Genomic DNA, 21,259 nt, shown 5'->3' with positions numbered 1-21,259 from the left:
ATGGATATTTGTGGCTCCCGGTGGTCGGAATGATAGCTTAGATTCCTCGAAAAACATAGCAGGAAAAAAATACGATTTTTTAAAGTTCGCTTTTGAAAATAATGGTTGCTTGGCATTTCTGTGCTGTAGCAAGCACCAGCAGCGGCGACTAGCTTTGTTTACGGACTTAACGCGCCGCGGCGAAAAAACAGACCATTCCTTCCAGGAGCAGAAACATAACACCATACACACACTCCTACCGGCGGTCTGCAGGCAGCGACGGTGCGGTCTCGCAGGGCTAATGCGCCGAAATGAAAGGCGACACTGGCGTGACGGCGTCCTTTCCACGGGTCAAACCAACGCTCAGCTAGCAGCACACGTAGAACTGCACCGCCTTTGGTTCCGCTTCTCCCAGAGTTTGAGTGAAATCACGAGGTCTGGACGATGAAATCACCTGACCCAGAAAGTGCAGACCTGAGACGATGCCTATGGATGTTGAGGTATTCCGACAGATACCACGAGGTGGCAGAAAAGACCGTTTATTTTTTTAGCAAAACTAAAGCAGTAGAACGGTTATAATAGGTCGATGTTATACAGTTGTAGAGTACCCTCTTGTGGTCAGTAAATGATTTTTTTTCGTTCATCGGAAGTTAATAGAATTTCATGGGCCAAATGGATTTTATAATTTTGTGCGGACGCACAGACACACTTCCGTTCAGTCCCCCAGCCCCAGCACCTACAGCAGTGGTCTTAATTTTATGCAAAACTTTCTTGAGTCCTTGAGGAAAAAAAAATCCTTGTTCATTTTACAGTTTTGTTTCCGAGCGCAGTTAAGGGGTCCAATTTAGAGATTGATGAAAGACATCGCCTCTGCCAACCTGACAGACTGGCTTCTGCCAAATTTAGAGATGACTGCCAGCACAGTGGCCACCTCTATATGTTCAAACAAAATAGGGGGGACTCCAGGGCTTTATAAGGGGTCCAGCTTACATTCCCTAAAACAGTCATCAACAAGAAAGGTATGCTGTTCCCACATGGCGGACAAAGAGAAAGAGGAATAGAGGAAGGGGGGGGGGGGATCCTCCTAGTCGGAACTAAAGTGCCAATATCGGCCACACTCACCAGCCCTCCCGCAGCAACATACAGGGAGCATAAATAAGCAGACAAGACAACTTTTTGGTGGAGAAAATTGCTGCAGGTTTATTAGCATACCAAATATGCCAACATGGTGGGTTATTTTACAGGCAATCCAAAGCCAAGCCGCGCCGCGCGGCCTACAACCTGATGGGCCAACTTGCATCGTGGCCTTAGCCAATCGGTGCTTAGCGGTTGTGGTGAGGGGATAGCCCCTCCCACTTCCGGTGACCCATTGGTCCACCATATAACGAACGCCCCCCCCCCTACGAGGGGCGGAGCGTTCAAGCGACCCCCGGCTGTACAGGTTTCCAACCACCCGTAGGACAGATGGGGTGCCGTCACACCCCAGGGTCCACCGCACAGACTTCCTGGGGATATTCGGCCTCAGCACCCTTTGTGCTCCTGAAAAGGGTATCCCTGAGTACCTTCCCACCTCTGGATCGCCATGTAACTCCGCCTGCAACACAAATAAAAAGATTAGAACATCCTCCCCCCCACCCTGCTTACGCCGGGTAAGCGGTAGGGAGGGAAACGGCATCAGGGCGAGGGGACAAAGAGGCTGCCAGGTGGGCGGGGGAGGAATTTATACCTCTCCCCGAACCCCACCCCGGCCAGAAGTGATAAGCGAGACCCCGAAGGGGTCTCTGGACACAAGGCTGCCCAGTGTGCCATCCTGTGGCACTAAAGAGGCTGCCCTCTTATGAGGGTCCCCTGCGGTGACTTTGTCGGTCAACCCGCATAGTGCCAATATCGGCCACACTCACCGGCCCTCCCGCAGCAACATACAGGTAGCATAAATAAGCAGACAAGACAACTTTTTGGTGGAGAAAATTGCTGCAGGTTTATTAGCATACCAAATATGCCAACATGGTGGGTTATCTTACAGGCGATCCAAAGGCAAGCCGCCCCGCGCGGCCTACCACCTGATGGGCCAACTTGCATCGTGGCCTTAGCCAATCGGAGCATTAGAGGTTGTGGTGAGGGGATAGCCCCTCCCACTTCCGGTGAACCATTGGTCCACCATATAACTCACGCCCCCCCCTACGAGGGGCGTAGCATTCAAGTGACCACCGGTTGTAGAGGTTGGTAACCGCCCGTAGAACAGATGGGGTCCACCGCACAGACTTCCTGGGGATATTCGGCCTCAGCACCCTTTGTGCTCCTGAAGAGGGTATCCCTGAGTACTTTTCTGCCTCTGGATCGCCAAGTAACCCCGCCACAGCCCTGGGTGTGGCGACCGTCGCAGCCAGGGCCCCCCACCAAGGCCGGCGCACCTACTTACATCCCGCTATTTCCAGGGCCTCCCCTAGGTCCAGGAGGAACAAGTCCATGCCTATTCTGGAGAGATGTATCCCATCGTCCCCGAAACAACCTGTGGATTTAGCATGAAGCAAACCATGTCTTATGAATCCAAAGCCCATTTGTTCGGTGAATTTACGCATCGCGCAATTGAGTCTCCTGCGCGCAGCCTCCATTGCTTCCCCTGATCGGGCTCCCGGCCACAGGAGCCGTGGAGTGATCTCTGACCACCACAGTTCACATGTCCCTAGCTGATTGCTTAATTTGCAAATTGTGGCTTTCATGATTTGAAGCAATGTCCTTTTGCCCAGGGCCATCAGGTTGTTACCCCCCAGGTGTATAACTAGCATGTTCGGGGGACTGGTAACTCCCACCAATCTCTGCTGTAGTTTGTCCAACAACCCATTCCATCGCATGCCCGGATACCCTAGCTAGGTTATCTCGGTGTTGGAAAAGCCATGGCTCCACTTCCTGCTTTCAGCCCACTGTGCCAATCTGCTGACGCCAGAGTGGCCAATCACCCAGACCTTTGTTCCTGGTAAATAAAGAAATGTGATGTTGCAAAATGTTTATTAACAACACAGCACGCACAATGAAACAGTAAAATTACACTACACAACACACTGCCGCCAGTACCCGGAAAACCGGTTCCTGCGAGCAAATCAAATTACGTGGCTCATGGCCCTACACAATTGTAAACAGAAAATAAACTTCACACCACACATCCGTCAGTCGCCAGGACCCGGCTGCTGAAAGGCCAATAAAGTTTGTGGGCTCATGACCGTATGTATCTCTTGAAACAGTGGGATTGCCAACGCCCCACCTTTCTGATACCCTCTGCTGGCAAGCCTTCCTTAACCCCTTGTGTGCCACACCCTTTCCCCGCCCTGTGCCGGGCGTTGCATTAGCGGGCTGGGTTCATGACGAGCTGGACTCGTCATGGGCACAGCGCAACCACGGCCCATGACGAGTCCAGCTCGTCATGGGCACACAAGGGGTTAAATGCTGTAGTTGCTGCCCCTATTCGGAAAGAGTGGCTGCAGAAACGCTTGCTAGGGTCCTTGCTGCCAGACAGCGCCAGGCATGCGTGCATAATGTGTTCCACCTGGTACTTTGTAAGGGAGGTGCAGCCCGCGTGGAGGAAAAGGTAAGCATCTGCTGCCGGGCGCAGGGCAAATAGGCGGCAAACAGACTGACTGGGCAATACCTGCCATCCCCCAGTCTGCGCAGCCAGAAAACCCATCCCTCCACGCTCTGATCAGTCTTAGACCTTCTTAGCATTACTTTGAGGGAATCCCCTGAGAGCACCACATCTTGTATTTTCAGTGCCACCCCAGACTTATCATTCTTTGCTCTGGCCACCAACTCACTAATTCGAAGTTCCCCAAAGAAAGCCAGGCTGAACGTGGCAGCAAACAATGCAGCCTCAAACGCAGAGTGAGTGGCCTTGTGCATCCAATCTAGCATCCCCTGCAGTGTCTCAAAGTCTATGGGGGACCTATTGTCCGGTGCCTTTGTTTCACTCCTGGCCCACCCTTTTATTGCAGCTCTGATCACAAAGGGTCTTGTTGGATCTGACTGGCCCTTTAGTCTAGCGTGGTGGCTGATTGCTGCAAGATGTCCCGATATCCACAAATGACTCTTCCCATTGTCCTTAGCCCACAATATGAAGGACTGCACTCTGCTTTCTAAAGATAGTTCACCTTCATCCCATGCCCCAAACACTGATCAAAATTTAAACACGCAGGACTTATATCTCTTATTTGTCCTGGGTGCTAGGGATAGCTCACCCAGCCCCCTCAGTCACTTTTCCACTTCAACAGGAACCAAAGGTGCGCTGGGAAAGGGGTCCCCTCCTCTCTCGGCCATGCCTCCCCGAACCGGCGCCACTGAAAACGAGAGAGAGCATCAGCCGCTGTGTTCTGCACACCCTGAATGTGTCGCACCGTGCATTCAACATTGTTGTACAGACTAGCCCACACCAACTCCCTCAAGTGGCACAAAACCAGGGGACAACTCGCTGACTGGGAGTTAATGGCCTGCACTACCACCAGATTGTCAGACCAAAAAAGGACCCTCTTAGCCGTCAGTACTGTAGGCCATAAGTGGAAAGCCACCACAATCGGGAATAACTCTAACACTGTGATGTTGGCCGTGATCCTTTTCTTGTGCCAGGCGTTGGGCCATTTCTCGGCCCACCATTCCCTGTCTAAAATGGCCCGAATCCTTCCCTGCCTGATGCGTCTGTAAATAGAGCTAGGTCCGGGCTGCCTGCCCAGGGAGCCATCCAAATTACTGAGCCGTTAAAGTTGGCCGGAAACTCCGCCCACATGGCTAGGTCCTGTCTCATGCCTTTGCTTAGTTTTACCATGTGGTGCTTCTTAGTGACCTTGGCGGTGGCCCTGGCCAGCCTTCTGGCAAACACTCTTCCAGCTGGTTTGACCCTTGCTGCAAAATTCAGTTTCCCCAGGAGGCCTTGAATGCATTCCAGGGTGGCCCTGCCCTGCCCAACCACAGACTGAATATGTTGTGCTAGGTCACAGACCTTGTCTGTCGGCAATCTGGACTTCACTGCGATGGTATCAAGCTCGATCCCTAGAAAAGTTAAAAACTGCACCAGACCCCCCGTTTTACCTGGCGCGAGGGGGACCCCCAAGTGACTGGCCAGCTGTTCAAAATCCTCAAGGGCCTGCTTACAGTCCTGCGTGCCGTCACTCCCTATGAACAAGAAGTCATCTAGGTAATGGGTCACCCCTACTACCCCGTAGGTCTCCTGGAGGGCCCATTGCAGGAAGGAACTGAACACCTCAAAAATATGCACACAACACAGCCCAACCCATGGGCATGCATTTGTCAAAAAAGTACATGCCCTCTAGCTTCAAACCCAGCAGGTGATGGCTGCTCGGGTGGACTGGTAGCAAGCGAAAAGCAGATTCGATGTCCGCCTTGGCTAACCAGGACCCTCTGCCCGCCCTCCTGACTAGGTCCAATGCCACATCCAGAGTACAATAAGACACGGAGCAGGTGCCCTTCTCTAGCCCCTGGTTAACTGATGTGCCTTCTGGGTAAGAGAGGTGGTGAATCAGTCTAAAAGCCCCCGGGTCCTTCTTGGGCACCACCCCCAGGGGTGAGACCACAAAGTTGTCCAGCGGGGGTTGCAAGTATGGACCGACCACCCTGCCCAAGGCCCTCTCCTTCTCTACCTTGGCCTGGACTACCACTGGTTGCTCTCTCACTGATCTGAGGTTGTCGGCCTCTCTGTTGCCCCGGGGGCCCACATAGGGGATCTTAAAGCCTTCGTTAAACCCAAACAGCAGCATGCGGCTATCTGGTACGTTGGGGTACCATCTGAGGAGAGACGTGATGTTGGCCAGGCTGAAAGGGGAAGGGCCTTTGGTGGAGTGCTCGGGTGTTGTTGGACTAGCTGTGGTGAAAAGGCTCCCGGATAGGTCTGAGTCGCTCTCGGGGACTAGGTGGTGCACGTGGGTGGGCGATGGGTGGGGAGGAGGGGGAGGTTTAGATATTGGTGATCTTTCTGCCTCAACTTTGCTGCCCACCTTTGTCGGCTGGCTGTCTATCCTGCTTTGTGTGGCAAGAAACCGCTGGGTGGGGCCCGCCACATGTGTTACACGCATGCAGGAATTGCACATCTTACCCCAGGAGCAGGATCCGTTGTTAAATGGGCGGCATGTACCCGGGGGGGACCTTTTGAAACTTGCCCTGTGTCTCCCCCCCTTGCGTGCCCCACAAAATGTCTGTTTGCCCCTTGTGCTTGCTTGAAAGGACCCCCTGGAAGACGATTGTCCCACCTGCGTATTTACCTGTGGGCCTACGCTTTGACCACATCAGCTAAACCTACACAGGCAACTTTTGACCTAAACATTCAGAACTGCGGCTCACCAGAACACGAAGTACGCATACAAGCGGCCGAGACACTACTCACCAAACTCACTGCATGACGTAAGTGACGTGTTTCCGCGTACCATAAGAGGATCTGGTCCGAATATGGAGGGCAGAGAACCTGGGATCAAAACACATAGAACAAAGCTGCCAAAGTTTTAGATTGCTATGTGTGACCTTTTCATAATTCAGCGTAATAATGAAAATTAACCAACTATGAGTGACACTTTTTCGCAAGCATAATCAAGCCAAGAAGACGATGAAAACATAAATATCAGAAATTGCACCAGTTCGAGCAACAAAACCCCGAGAGGATCGTACAGCTGCTGCAAAGCACCAGGCATGGAAGAGCCCTTAGTGCTGTAAGTTTGCAGTTTTGGAAGGAGAGACGCACCGAGCGGCTCCCCCCACACACAGATGTAGCCAGTGGTGAGTCAGAAGTAATGGTTAGTTTTTTTTAACTCAATGTTATAAGCAACTAACTTTGACTGTGGAATGTGACCAGCCGTATGGAACGATTTTCCTTATAAATTCCACTTTATACACAAAATAATGAAGCTGTAACTGCGACTGAAAAAATATCTTCACAACAGACACATAAACTACCTCCTTCAATTGTGCCAGTATCGCAGCACATCCTAACGCTCCGACTGCCTACAACGCTACTCTCAACAATCCTATCGCACTGTAAGACTTGAATCACAGGAGATCACCGAGCTACACTGTAAATATGTCTAGGCGATGCCCCCGTACTCCTTAAAATGGGTTGTCCGTGCGACAATAAAATGAAATGACACGTGTGCAATGATGTCCATGAACGAAGTGGACCACCTGCTTCCGTTGTACCCATGATCCCCCACCTGCAAGCACAGTTTGCACCAATATGGCATCAGTCTCTTCTGTGTTCTCCCCCCCCCCCCAAAAGGCATACAATACATGGAGTATCCTTGGTATTACATGTTGGACACGGGGAGAGTGAGGGAAATGCCCAGAATCGCAGGTGTGCAAACCACTGCCAAGACTCGAACCAGAGCTAGGGCAGACCAGGTTCGGGACAAGAGCGGGGCCCCACAGTGAGCAGGCCGGGAGGGTGGGGCGGATTACCTCTGCGCCTGCCCGGATAACCTAGGCTCCCCCCTCCCCGTCGGCAGTTACCTCCCGCAAATCAACCTAACTAAGAAGACATCAGGCCAAAAGAAGCACGGCGGAGGCACGGGCAAATCTATTTGCCAGTGCGTACCAATGTCCCCTCCAGTCTAAACGGGGCATTGCGGTGCGGGAAAAAAGCCGAACAAAAACTGGAAATAATTTCCGTTCGCCCCCTAATCCAGCAATGTCGCAACCGCCGCTGCGGGGGGGTTGAAACGTGACTGCAGCTCAGAAATGATCATGGTATCGCTTGGGGTGTGTACTCACTTGCTGTTCTAAACCCAAAGGTCCCACTGCAGCCTACCCACGGGGGTGCGTGCTGCCATGTATACCAACAGCTGCTGCATTTCTTTTCCAAGTTGCAAAGAACTGGCAGCAGCGGGACTCGTGGGTCTCTTAAGTGGGGCGTGGCCAAAGTAACTGAGTGCGTGCTTGAAACACATCTGTTACGAAACTGTGTAGGACTAGTGTGCCCCCCTACCTGTCTATGGCCGTTTCGTTCATTGCATCCAGATGATGATATCACAAGTAACATCATAACAACATTGAGGTTAGGAAACTCTGATAAATACATTCTCCTTTTGTGCTTAAAAAATTGCTGCAGGTTTATTAGCATACCAAATATGCCAACATGGTGGGTTATTTTACAGGCAATCCAAAGCCAAGCCGCGCCGCGCGGCCTACAACCTGATGGGCCAACTTGCATCGTGGCCTTAGCCAATCGGTGCTTAGCGGTTGTGGTGAGGGGATAGCCCCTCCCACTTCCGGTGACCCATTGGTCCACCATATAACGAACGCCCCCCCCCCTACGAGGGGCGGAGCGTTCAAGCGACCCCCGGCTGTACAGGTTTCCAACCACCCGTAGGACAGATGGGGTGCCGTCACACCCCAGGGTCCACCGCACAGACTTCCTGGGGATATTCGGCCTCAGCACCCTTTGTGCTCCTGAAAAGGGTATCCCTGAGTACCTTCCCACCTCTGGATCGCCATGTAACTCCGCCTGCAACACAAATAAAAAGATTAGAACATCCTCCCCCCCACCCTGCTTACGCCGGGTAAGCGGTAGGGAGGGAAACGGCATCAGGGCGAGGGGACAAAGAGGCTGCCAGGTGGGCGGGGGAGGAATTTATACCTCTCCCCGAACCCCACCCCGGCCAGAAGTGATAAGCGAGACCCCGAAGGGGTCTCTGGACACAAGGCTGCCCAGTGTGCCATCCTGTGGCACTAAAGAGGCTGCCCTCTTATGAGAGTCCCCTGCGGTGACTTTGTCGGTCAACCCGCATAGTGCCAATATCGGCCACACTCACCGGCCCTCCCGCAGCAACATACAGGTAGCATAAATAAGCAGACAAGACAACTTTTTGGTGGAGAAAATTGCTGCAGGTTTATTAGCATACCAAATATGCCAACATGGTGGGTTATCTTACAGGCGATCCAAAGGCAAGCCGCCCCGCGCGGCCTACCACCTGATGGGCCAACTTGCATCGTGGCCTTAGCCAATCGGAGCATTAGAGGTTGTGGTGAGGGGATAGCCCCTCCCACTTCCGGTGAACCATTGGTCCACCATATAACTCACGCCCCCCCCTACGAGGGGCGGAGCATTCAAGTGACCACCGGTTGTAGAGGTTGGTAACCGCCCGTAGAACAGATGGGGTCCACCGCACAGACTTCCTGGGGATATTCGGCCTCAGCACCCTTTGTGCTCCTGAAGAGGGTATCCCTGAGTACTTTTCTGCCTCTGGATCGCCAAGTAACCCCGCCACAGCCCTGGGTGTGGCGACCGTCGCAGCCAGGGCCCCCCACCAAGGCCGGCGCACCTACTTACATCCCGCTATTTCCAGGGCCTCCCCTAGGTCCAGGAGGAACAAGTCCATGCCTATTCTGGAGAGATGTATCCCATCGTCCCCGAAACAACCTGTGGATTTAGCATGAAGCAAACCATGTCTTATGAATCCAAAGCCCATTTGTTCGGTGAATTTACGCATCGCGCAATTGAGTCTCCTGCGCGCAGCCTCCATTGCTTCCCCTGATCGGGCTCCCTGCCACAGGAGCCGTGGAGTGATCTCTGACCACCACAGTTCACATGTCCCTAGCTGATTGCTTAATTTGCAAATTGTGGCTTTCATGATTTGAAGCAATGTCCTTTTGCCCAGGGCCATCAGGTTGTTACCCCCCAGGTGTATAACTAGCATGTTCGGGGGACTGGTAACTCCCACCAATCTCTGCTGTAGTTTGTCCAACAACCCATTCCATCGCATGCCCGGATACCCTAGCTAGGTTATCTCGGTGTTGGAAAAGCCATGGCTCCACTTCCTGCTTTCAGCCCACTGTGCCAATCTGCTGACGCCAGAGTGGCCAATCACCCAGACCTTTGTTCCTGGTAAATAAAGAAATGTGATGTTGCAAAACGTTTATTAACAACACAGCACGCACAATGAAACAGTAAAATTACACTACACAACACACTGCCGCCAGTACCCGGAAAACCGGTTCCTGCGAGCAAATCAAATTACGTGGCTCATGGCCCTACACAATTGTAAACAGAAAATAAACTTCACACCACACATCCGTCAGTCGCCAGGACCCGGCTGCTGAAAGGCCAATAAAGTTTGTGGGCTCATGACCGTATGTATCTCTTGAAACAGTGGGATTGCCAACGCCCCACCTTTCTGATACCCTCTGCTGGCAAGCCTTCCTTAACCCCTTGTGTGCCACACCCTTTCCCCGCCCTGTGCCGGGCGTTGCATTAGCGGGCTGGGTTCATGACGAGCTGGACTCGTCATGGGCACAGCGCAACCGCGGCCCATGACGAGTCCAGCTCGTCATGGGCACACAAGGGGTTAAATGCTGTAGTTGCTGCCCCTATTCGGAAAGAGTGGCTGCAGAAACGCTTGCTAGGGTCCTTGCTGCCAGACAGCGCCAGGCATGCGTGCATAATGTGTTCCACCTGGTAATTTGTAAGGGAGGTGCAGCCTGCGTGGAGGAAAAGGTAAGCATCTGCTGCCGGGCGCAGGGCAAATAGGCGGCAAACAGACTGACTGGGCAATACCTGCCATCCCCCAGACTGCACAGCCAGAAAACCCATCCCTCCACCCTCTGATCAGTCTTAGACCTTCTTAGCATTACTTTGAGGGAATCCCCTGAGAGCACCACATCTTGTATTTTCAGTGCCACCCCAGACTTATCATTCTTTGCTCTGGCCACCAACTCACTAATTCGAAGTTCCCCAAAGAAAGCCAGGCTGAACGTGGCAGCAAACAATGCAGCCTCAAACGCAGAGTGAGTGGCCTTGTGCATCCAATCTAGCATCCCCTGCAGTGTCTCAAAGTCTATGGGGGACCTATTGTCCGGTGCCTTTGTTTCACTCCTGGCCCACCCTTTTATTGCAGCTCTGATCACAAAGGGTCTTGTTGGATCTGACTGGCCCTTTAGTCTAGCGTGGTGGCTGATTGCTGCAAGATGTCCCGATATCCACAAATGACTCTTCCCATTGTCCTTAGCCCACAATATGAAGGACTGCACTCTGCTTTCTAAAGATAGTTCACCTTCATCCCATGCCCCAAACACTGATCAAAATTTAAACACGCAGGACTTATATCTCTTATTTGTCCTGGGTGCTAGGGATAGCTCACCCAGCCCCCTCAGTCACTTTTCCACTTCAACAGGAACCAAAGGTGCGCTGGGAAAGGGGTCCCCTCCTCTCTCGGCCATGCCTCCCCGAACCGGCGCCACTGAAAACGAGAGAGAGCGTCAGCCGCTGTGTTCTGCACACCCTGAATGTGTCGCACCGTGCATTCAACATTGTTGTACAGACTAGCCCACACCAACTCCCTCAAGTGGCACAAAACCAGGGGACAACTCGCTGACTGGGAGTTAATGGCCTGCACTACCACCAGATTGTCAGACCAAAAAAGGACCCTCTTAGCCGTCAGTACTGTAGGCCATAAGTGGAAAGCCACCACAATCGGGAATAACTCTAACACTGTGATGTTGGCCGTGATCCTTTTCTTGTGCCAGGCGTTGGGCCATTTCTCGGCCCACCATTCCCTGTCTAAAATGGCCCGAATCCTTCCCTGCCTGATGCGTCTGTAAATAGAGCTAGGTCCGGGCTGCCTGCCCAGGGAGCCATCCAAATTACTGAGCCGTTAAAGTTGGCCGGAAACTCCGCCCACATGGCTAGGTCCTGTCTCATGCCTTTGCTTAGTTTTACCATGTGGTGCTTCTTAGTGACCTTGGCGGTGGCCCTGGCCAGCCTTCTGGCAAACACTCTTCCAGCTGGTTTGACCCTTGCTGCAAAATTCAGTTTCCCCAGGAGGCCTTGAATGCATTCCAGGGTGGCCCTGCCCTGCCCAACCACAGACTGAATATGTTGTGCTAGGTCACAGACCTTGTCTGTCGGCAATCTGGACTTCACTGCGATGGTATCAAGCTCGATCCCTAGAAAAGTTAAAAACTGCACCAGACCCCCCGTTTTACCTGGCGCGAGGGGGACCCCCAAGTGACTGGCCAGCTGTTCAAAATCCTCAAGGGCCTGCTTACAGTCCTGCGTGCCGTCACTCCCTATGAACAAGAAGTCATCTAGGTAATGGGTCACCCCTACAACCCCGTAGGTCTCCTGGAGGGCCCATTGCAGGAAGGAACTGAACACCTCAAAAATATGCACACAACACAGCCCAACCCATGGGCATGCATTTGTCAAAAAAGTACATGCCCTCTAGCTTCAAACCCAGCAGGTGATGGCTGCTCGGGTGGACTGGTAGCAAGCGAAAAGCAGATTCGATGTCCGCCTTGGCTAACCAGGACCCTCTGCCCGCCCTCCTGACTAGGTCCAATGCCACATCCAGAGTACAATAAGACACGGAGCAGGTGCCCTCCTCTAGCCCCTGGTTAACTGATGTGCCTTCTGGGTAAGAGAGGTGGTGAATCAGTCTAAAAGCCCCCGGGTCCTTCTTGGGCACCACCCCCAGGGGTGAGACCACAAAGTTGTCCAGCGGGGGTTGCAAGTATGGACCCACCACCCTGCCCAAGGCCCTCTCCTTCTCTACCTTGGCCTGGACTACCTCTGGTTGCTCTCTCACTGATCTGAGGTTGTCGGCCTCTCTGTTGCCCCGGGGGCCCACATAGGGGATCTTAAAGCCTTCGTTAAACCCAAACAGCAGCATGCGGCTATCTGGTACGTTGGGGTACCATCTGAGGAGAGACGTGATGTTGGCCAGGCTGAAAGGGGAAGGGCCTTTGGTGGAGTGCTCGGGTGTTGTTGGACTAGCTGTGGTGAAAAGGCTCCCGGATAGGTCTGAGTCGCTCTCGGGGACTAGGTGGTGCACGTGGGTGGGCGATGGGTGGGGAGGAGGGGGAGGTTTAGATATTGGTGATCTTTCTGCCTCAACTTTGCTGCCCACCTTTGTCGGCTGGCTGTCTATCCTGCTTTGTGTGGCAAGAAACCGCTGGGTGGGGCCCGCCACATGTGTTACACGCATGCAGGAATTGCACATCTTACCCCAGGAGCAGGATCCGTTGTTAAATGGGCGGCATGTACCCGGGGGGGACCTTTTGAAACTTGCCCTGTGTCTCCCCCCCTTGCGTGCCCCACAAAATGTCTGTTTGCCCCTTGTGCTTGCTTGAAAGGACCCCCTGGAAGACGATTGTCCCACCTGCGTATTTACCTGTGGGCCTACGCTTTGACCACATCAGCTAAACCTACACAGGCAACTTTTGACCTAAACATTCAGAACTGCGGCTCACCAGAACACGAAGTACGCATACAAGCGGCCGAGACACTACTCACCAAACTCACTGCATGACGTAAGTGACGTGTTTCCACGTACCATAAGAGGATCTGGTCCGAATATGGAGGGCAGAGGACCTGGGATCAAAACACATAGAACAAAGCTGCCAAAGTTTTAGATTGCTATGTGTGACCTTTTCATAATTCAACGTAATAGTGAAAATTAACCAACTATGAGTGACACTTTTTCGCAAGCATAATCAAGCCAAGAAGACGATGAAAACATAAATATCAGAAATTGCACCAGTTCGAGCAACAAAACCCCGAGAGGATCGTACAGCTGCTGCAAAGCACCAGGCATGGAAGAGCCCTTAGTGCTGTAAGTTTGCAGTTTTGGAAGGAGAGACGCACCGAGAGGCTCCCCCCACACACAGATGTAGCCAGTGGTGAGTCAGAAGTAATGGTTAGTTTTTTTTAACTCAATGTTATAAGCAACTAACTTTGACTGTGGAATGTGACCAGCCGTATGGAACGATTTTCCTTATAAATTCCACTTTATACACAAAATAATGAAGCTGTAACTGCGACTGAAAAAATATCTTCACAACAGACACATAAACTACCTCCTTCAATTGTGCCAGTATCGCAGCACATCCTAACGCTCCGACTGCCTACAACGCTACTCTCAACAATCCTATCGCACTGTAAGACTTGAATCACAGGAGATCACCGAGCTACACTGTAAATATGTCTAGGCGATGCCCCCGTACTCCTTAAAATGGGTTGTCCGTGCGACAATAAAATGAAATGACACGTGTGCAATGATGTCCATGAACGAAGTGGACCACCTGCTTCCGTTGTACCCATGATCCCCCACCTGCAAGCACAGTTTGCACCAATATGGCATCAGTCTCTTCTGTGTTCTCCCCCCCCCCCCAAAAGGCATACAATACATGGAGTATCCTTGGTATTACATGTTGGACACGGGGAGAGTGAGGGAAATGCCCAGAATCACAGGTGTGCAAACCACTGCCAAGACTCGAACCAGAGCTAGGGCAGACCAGGTTCGGGACAAGAGCGGGGCCCCACAGTGAGCAGGCCGGGTGGGTGGGGCGGATTACCTCTGCGCCTGCCCGGATAACCTAGGCTCCCCCCTCCCTGTCGGCAGTTACCTCCCGCAAATCAACCTAACTAAGAAGACATCAGGCCAAAAGAAGCACGGCGGAGGCACGGGCAAATCTATTTGCCAGTGCGTACCAATGTCCCCTCCAGTCTAAACGGGGCATTGTGGTGCGGGAAAAAAGCCGAACAAAAACTGGAAATAATTTCCGTTCGCCCCCTAATCCAGCAATGTCGCAACCGCCGCTGCGGGGGGGTTGAAACGTGACTGCAGCTCAGAAATGATCATGGTATCGCTTGGGGTGTGTACTCACTTGCTGTTCTAAACCCAAAGGTCCCACTGCAGCCTACCCACGGGGGTGCGTGCTGCCATGTATACCAACAGCTGCTGCATTTCTTTTCCAAGTTGCAAAGAACTGGCAGCAGCGGGACTCGTGGGTCTCTTAAGTGGGGCGTGGCCAAAGTAACTGAGTGCGTGCTTGAAACACATCTGTTACGAAACTGTGTAGGACTAGTGTGCCCCCCTACCTGTCTATGGCCGTTTCGTTCATTGCATCCAGATGATGATATCACAAGTAACATCATAACAACATTGAGGTTAGCAAACTCTGATAAATACATTCTCCTTTTGTGCTTAAACCAGCATATAATACACCTAAAGTCACAAGTGACGCCCCCCCCCCCACCCCCCGCCATGAAACTCTCGGCCGGTGAGGGCCCGCCTACCTCAACCGGTGGCAAGCTGGTATAAGGCCACCACTTCTGTTGTTGGAAACGGGTGCATTGCCACGGAAGGTACACATGGATGTGGCATAACAAAACCCTTAAAACCCGTAACTGGGAACGCGCCACTCTCAGCACCCTCAGAGCGAGGCGTGGGACGTCAACAACCTTGTTGTTCATAAGAAGTATTACAGTGGAGGGGAACCATCTAGATGGCATCAAAGCCGCCCCACCACCTGTGTAAACAGGAGGGGGGCTGCAAACTGGCCTATGTGAAAACATGTGGGACACATGCCGTCCGGGGAAAATCGGTCCACTAGGTGAATCCGTGTCCTGGCAACATCACCTGACCACACGGGTGGTGGCAACAAGCAGCAGAGGAGGACCGAGGAAGGGCAGCAGCAGGGGGTGGGGAAAATGCACACTTTTTTGGCAATCTAGTATTACAGCTTTATCGTACTGAATGCCAGGTTGGCTGCCCCTCCCTGTACTGCACATCCTTGTTCTATAATGCGCCGCTCACTGCCCTCCACTCCCGCACACACAACAGGCCCCCGTGTGCAACGTGCAGTGCCGCAAATGTTACATCAAGGTCATGGGGCCAGTGATGCTGCACGTAAGCAGTGGGGCTGACAAGCGTGTTCATACTGGGTCCGGCGAGCAGAGCCCGTGTCCGGCCCACACCCCCAGGTGGCCCCCACAGACTGGGGATAACACAACAATAGCCCCTCAGGGCGAGCCCCGTCGCTCGCAGGGAAAGCGGGGACCAGAACAGCAAGAGCACCAGGTCGGGATACAAGCCATCGTACTTCCTCAAAACATCCTCGCTTAGCACTTCATGTCACTACTTCCTCTACAACCGGCAGTGTCACACGTCGCGGGCAGTACCGTGACGACCTCCGCCCTTGTGCTTCCCATCCCTAAAGCGCCTTCCCAAACGGGCCCCAGTACAGCAGCCGGAGGCACCGCGTTGGAAGCCCCCTGCGGCAAGGACTGCTCCCTCCGCTGGCGCAAGCCATCAGCTCCCCCGCACTGCCCAGAAAGGGAAGGGACAAAGCTCCTGAAGCATGTGTGGCAGACAGGGGAAAATGCATAGCTGCCTCCGCACAGATGGGCTCGATTGAAACCCTGGAAAGAGGGTGGGGGGCACCGCGATGCTCCCTGTTCCCCCCCAACGCATTGGGTGTCCCAGGCCCTGGTAACCCCGACCTGAGCCTGAACCGAGCTAGACCCACAGGCGACCCATTGGTGCTGATGCCAATGGAAAAACCCACCGAGGGATCCCACTCGCCTGCTAGCCCGGCTTCTTCGGAAGATGCCACGTGGGGCCCCTATCGGTCGGGCCCACAACCTTGATCAATGACCACCGAGTGGAATGAGTGGTCGTGCTGGAGAAGGAGATTACCTCCCCCCCAGTGGTAGAGGCCGCGACCCCGGCAACTGCTGTGCCGGCCAGCGAGGCTGCTGCCTCAGGGACAAACACCCCTAGAGCCCTGGCCCCCGTCCCACTCCCTAGCCCCAAGCCACACCGGTACCGGCAGGAGCGGACCACGCGGGGACTGAGCAGGGCACAAGTATGTGGGACGGGGTCCCACGTGGGCATGGCCCGAGTGGTGGGACCCCAACGGGGGACGGGGCAATAGACTAACCTCGTGGTCCCTCCTCTCGACCTCGGCAGCAGTCCCCAGCACAACCGAAACGGCGTCAGGGCGAGGGGACAAAGAGGCCACCAGGTGGGCGGGGGAGGAATTTATAACTCTTCCCGAACCCCACCCCGGCCGGAGGTGACAAGCGGAACCCCGAAGGGGTCTCTGGACACTAGGCTGCCCAGTGTGCCATCCTGTGGCACTAAAGGGGCCGCCCTCTTATGAGGGTCCCCTGCGGTGACTTTGTCAGTCAGCCCGCAGAGTCCTCACACACCCAGCAAGGTAGGTGTCATGCTTCATCATATAGACTTGCTCCTCGTCGGGCCGGCGCTGCAATGCCCGACGGGCACCCGATGTAGCAGATGTAGATGTGGTGCAAGTGAGTGATGTTAAAAAAGGTTGGATAGTCCACATTATTAGAATGGTAATCCACCTTCTTAAAAACAAACTGAGTGGCTGTGTTCTGGCTCAATGGTCCAGTGAAGCTCAGCTCAACTCATGTGTTTCATCTGTGTGATGGGTACAGGCATTTGCCCCTATTTTAATGTAAACTGTGTGGCCAATGAGAGAAGAAAGCCGCAAATGGGGAGGAGACAGATTCCCCCATGTATATTGTCCTATCATATTATTGGTGGGTAACACTTTGGAACTATAAACATGAGAGTATTTCTGATGACGGATGCTGTATGAGTCTGTGTGTTGGGTACGGGCATTTGAATCACCACTAGTGGAACCAAGATTTTAATATAAATGTTTTCAATATACATGTTTGTATATTATTTATAATTTTTTTGTTTCAATTGAATTTAGACTTTGACAAAATTTGACAGGGTATTAATTATATGTCTATTGGCAAAGTACAAATTTTAAATATAACTTTCATGCAATGTTTTTTAAATAATTGTGTTGAGAGACACTGAATCATATTTGTAAGCCTGAAGAAGGTGGTGGACCATAGAATACCACCAAAACGCGTCACTCTGTTTGGAAAACGCACCTAAGTAATACAGGGTTCAATCAGGAGAAAATCACACCATTAAGTGTTGAACCAGGGTCATCATGTATACCCATATATATTTTTTTTTATGTACTTAGTGTGCTCATTTGATTTATCAGATGTTTAAAGTCTCCTTCGTCTACTATATTCTCCCATTTTTTTTGTATGATTTGTTTGTATGATTTGTTTTTAACTAATGTGAACATTTGAAATGTATTGATGATACATGTGTTTTAACTTGTTATAGAAATTTTGAATCTCATAAGGATCCTTACAATAAAATTAATTTGTATATTGTATTTTATATTATTCTTTTGGTTTCTATCCGTGTTGGTGATTGGGCCTGTGTGTGATTGATAGTTGTGTGCATTCGAATGCTTAAAGGAGCCCAAAGGAATCTTGTCTTTGACAGATGTGGTCTTAGCTTTCCCAAATGGGTTGCCAGTGTTTTGGCCATGATTTTGAGATCTCAGTTCAAAGGAGAAATTGGCTGGTAACTGGTACGTTCCAGTAAATCTTTCCCCTCTTTCAATAATACAGAAATAGTGGCTGCATTCAAGATGGGACCTAATGCTCCTGCAGTTGTCACTTACTGGAGAGAAGCAGTGATCGGGAAGATAGGTAAAGCACCTCCAATTTTGTACATCTCCCCAGGGAAGGCATCCTCTCTGGGCGATTTACAAGTGGGAAGATGTTTTATAACTCCCCCTGCCTCGTCCGTCGTGAACTCCCTGGACAACAGAGCTCTACCCTTGTCAGTGAGAACAGGAAGAGGCAAGGGTGCCAAAAGTGCTGCAATGCGCCTTTCATTGTGTTGCAGTTCTGAAGTACAAAGGTGTGCATAATACTCTTCGAAGCTGCTAACTATGTCTGTCGGGTGGTTAACAAATTCTCCCCTGTTCCTCTAGTGTCTGGGATAGTTAGTTGCAACTCTCTCTGTTTCAGTATGGCTGCAAAAAGTCATCCTGCTTTTTCACCTTGATCATATTTCTGCCACTTCAATTTCACTAGGGCCTTCTCTGCTGCAGCTGCAGCTGCAAAGAGGTAGTTGAGGCATATTTTTGCTCCCTCCAGTTGCCTCCCAACCTGCTGGGTAGGTTGTTTTGAATAAGCCTGTGTGAGTATGTTAACCAAGCCTTCTAGTTTTACCAGGTCAGACTTAAATATCCTCTTTATGATCCCTGAGACCATCATTATCATCATTCCCCTTAGGGTTGCCTTGCCCACTGCCCACAACATCCTAGAGCAGGGGTCTTCAAGCTGGGAGCCGGGCCCCCCTAGGCAAGCCTCAAGTGATAAGGGAGGGGGCAGGCTCTGGCCAAAACAAGCATTATGCTGATAACAGTGCTTTGTTTTAAGCTGAAAATAATGAGCATCAGTAAGCCGCTCTGTAATGGGCCATCACTAACATGTTTTGTTGTTAATATCCTAGCTGGGAGTATATATCAAAAGGGAAGGGACTCCATACATTCTTCAAAACCCCCACCCCTACTACTAAGAATCACACTATGGATATTTATATGCGTTAGTATGACCTGACTGACCATAATAGTATGTTTGGCAATCATGTATTTTATTGTATCTTTAAAAGGGTAACAGAACTTAACTGTAATGTTTAAATAAGTCTAGACATGTTTAACATTGCCAATTTAATAAAATAATTGTGAAAACCTCTGAGGGGGGCCGATGATTTTTTTTTCCAGGGGTAGGGGGGGGGCACACCATTAAAAGGTTGGAAGCCCACTGTCCTAGTGGAGGATACAGACCCCTCATTCTTTAGCAGAAACAATTGGATGTGTTCCCTCAATTTAGCTTTGTCCTGAGATGATTTGTATGAGAAAAGCAGAAAGAAAAATTGATGGATGGAATGCTGAACAATGCAAACAATCATCCCCAATCACAAAGATCGGGGTTTAATCCATTATTCTTTTGCTCACGACGCCACCCCAGTTTGGATTCAGCCATAAGCAAATCAGTCTTGACCCTGCTCCTCATGGGAACCGTCCAGCTCAAACTGCAAAGCCAGGTCATCCCTGGACCAGAAACAAGCATCCTATTATTGGTTTCGGGGCTTCATAGCTCATCAGCCAGGCTAGCTTAAAGCTAGTGGCGCAGTGAGCATAGGACCCATGTCTGGGCATATCCTTCCTACTTAGGTTGACAAAACCAAAAAGAACAGTTGATGAAAGGAATGCTGAACAATGCAAACTTCACCCCCAGTCACGAAGATTTGGGTTTGATCCATTGTTCTTTTGCTCACCACACCATCCCAGTTGGGACCCAGCTGTATGCAAATCAGTCTTGACCACTCCTCATGGGAACAGTCCAGTCTAAACTGCCAAACCAGTTCCTCACTGGACCAGAAACAAGCATGCTAGGACCTGTTTCAGGGCATCACCCCTCATCAGCCAGATTAGCTTGAATCGAGTGGTGCAGTGGGCATGGGCCGCACGTCTAGGCACACCTGTCCAGCATTCCGTCCATCATTTGTTGCCACAGCACTTTTCGCCCCAAGTTGGATGGGTATATATTGAAGCTACTATGACATTTTTGTCCATGATTTTCAATGTCGCAAACACCCATCTCCTGTGTAAATCAATCTAAGATGTAATCACCTTGTGAGCCAGTGGTTTATGGATCGATATTTCCACCCCACACATTTTAGAGCTGTTCTTAGAGGGCGTTATCGCTCCAGAATCATTCACTGAATGACTGCTTCTAACCACAGTGCTGTCATGGTTCTGGGCTGCCACTCTAGGGGCACTTGCATACCTCGTGACAGACGCACGAGCCGCGCATGTTCTTCTTCACACAATGTCTGTGGCAGAATACACTGTGCCATTCCTCTACCCGTTACTGGTGGAAATGTCATAAGGAATGTACAAAAATGGCCAAGATCTCATGCCACACTTAGTATCATTAAGAGAATCCCATGCATTGACTTTAAAAACTTGTGCAGACACCTTTTGCCTTTTGTTTATTTATATGTTTATTTGTTGCATTATTTCATTGAACTAGATGGTGCCAAGTTTTGTCCCACAGCCGTACTTCTGACAGCTGAGATCTGGTCACGCCCCCACGGACATCTTTCCAGCGTGACTCTTCTCATGGGCGCGTCCCTCCTATAAAAGGAAACCACGCCCGGCTGCACACGCTCGTTATTCTCCCGCTCCTCTGATCGGATCGGAAGCGAGTGTTGCTGAATGGCTTTGCGGTCATCACGGCGGCTACCGAGAGTGCGGAGGCAGTCAGCTGGCAGCAATACAAACTCCAGAGACTACCGTAGAGTGAGAGCACTTCAGTTCTTTTTGTAATGTCATGATCGCGTCATCAATAATCTTTTAACAGAACACTTACGATCTCGTTTCGATCTTAGAAACAGTGGAATCTAATTGCTTTCATTGACCTTTGATTTACGAAGTCTCTAGAATTCAACTGTGCAGTCCGATTCCCTGTAGAATCCCTTGCCTGTCCTGGATGAACAGGGGTGATATATTGGCAGATTCCCCTGTGGTACTCTTTTCCCCATCCTTTTCTTGGTTCGTTGTCAAGGCATCCATATCCTCTCCATCCAGAGTTCAGGAA

General features: G+C 51.4%; 1 protein-coding gene across 2 annotated transcripts in view; it reads right to left on the bottom strand.

The window, feature by feature from the left end:
- Nucleotides 1-440, bottom strand: part of CPVL (carboxypeptidase vitellogenic like) — a 628,799-nt gene extending 628,359 nt beyond the window's left edge. Inside the window, exon 1 of one of the 2 annotated variants that reach the window (XM_085631603.1) lies at nucleotides 240-440. The gene's annotated coding sequence lies outside the window, so the exon portion shown is untranslated. The remainder of the gene's footprint in view (nucleotides 1-239) is intronic. The other variant, XM_085631602.1, reaches the window with a different exon arrangement.
- Between the last annotated feature and the right edge of the window lie 20,819 nt (nucleotides 441-21,259).

The sequence above is a fragment of the Triturus cristatus genome, chromosome 10 (genome assembly GCF_964204655.1).
Source record: "Triturus cristatus chromosome 10, aTriCri1.1, whole genome shotgun sequence".
Taxonomy (NCBI): domain Eukaryota; kingdom Metazoa; phylum Chordata; class Amphibia; order Caudata; family Salamandridae; genus Triturus; species Triturus cristatus.
Note: the sequence above shows the minus strand (reverse complement) of the source record. Positions and strands in the feature narration are given on the sequence as shown.